General features: G+C 57.9%; 1 protein-coding gene across 1 annotated transcript in view; it reads left to right on the forward strand.

Annotated features, from left to right (window-relative positions):
- LOC112147723 (receptor-type tyrosine-protein phosphatase F) overlaps positions 1–1,090 on the forward strand; it is a 112,633-nt gene that overhangs the window by 66,262 nt on the left and 45,281 nt on the right. The gene's annotated exons all lie outside the window — the stretch shown is intronic.

Raw genomic sequence — 1,090 nt, forward strand, 5'->3', positions numbered from 1 at the left:
TAAACAGCTTTGCAGCTTCACCTCCAGCTCGTCCTGGAGCATCAACCCCCCTCCCCCTCGTTTCCTGGCTGAAAAACAACATGCTAATAGCATCAAGCTAACTCCTGCAGGAAGTGACCTCGATCTGAACCTGCTGGCTCCACCCCCGCGCTCACACAGGCCCCGCCCCCTGTCAGCCTGAATGCTGAGGGTTGCGTGTTTGAATCTCTGAGCTGCAGTTCTGCTCTGCAGGTTCATTTACTCTGAGCGTTCAGGCGTTTCTGGTGTTCACGCCACGCTTCCCGGCCCCCGGCGGGACTCAACCAGGGGGGGGGGCTCAGCAAGTTTCACTCCATCAATCATGACCCCCCCCATCATGTCTTCTCTTTTATAAAGCCACACATCCCAAACCGTGTCATCGCGTCTACATTTGTGAGGCTGCTAATGATGCGTTTCCACAGACGCCGCTAACGGCGAGTTTCAGCTCGCCATCACACGTGACGGACACCAGCAGCCCCGCCTCCTGCAGGTTTCAGCAGGAAGCATCAGAGGGATCCACCCTGAACCGCTTCCTGTTTCTGCCAGCTAAAACAAAGGTTTTAATCCTGGGAGTGGAGCGCCGCCGTGGTTAAATGACCTCCCGATGACATCAGAACAGGAGGGCGGAGCTCCAGCCTCCACAGGTGTCCTCAGTTTCTCAGAGTTTTTCAGCTCTGATGAAGGAAGAGGAGGTGTGGGGGGGGGTCAGTGATGTTGCTGCCTCTTCACCCCCATCATTTCTCCTTTACCCCCCCTCTCGGTCTGCTGCGCCCGGCTGCTTCCTGCTGAACGTTCTGCATGGGGGGGTGGATGTCACGGGTTAGCATAGCGGCGCCGCTAATAGGATTTCACGCTCGGTGCTGGCGAAGCCCCGCAGCACGAAACGGGCTTTCGCTCCCCCAGGAACGGCTCGGCCCGGCGAACAGAACATTTTTGGAAACATATTGAAACGTAATGAGGACAACCCCCCTCCCCCCCCCGTTCAGCGAGGCTTCAGAGTCGGCGGCGGCGCTGGCGCGTGTCCACCCGGAGACGTTTCTGTGCCAAACACGCGTGTTCAGAGAGTTACAGG

This window comes from Oryzias melastigma, linkage group LG17 (assembly GCF_002922805.2).
Source record: "Oryzias melastigma strain HK-1 linkage group LG17, ASM292280v2, whole genome shotgun sequence".
In the NCBI taxonomy this organism is placed as follows: Eukaryota; Metazoa; Chordata; class Actinopteri; order Beloniformes; family Adrianichthyidae; genus Oryzias; species Oryzias melastigma.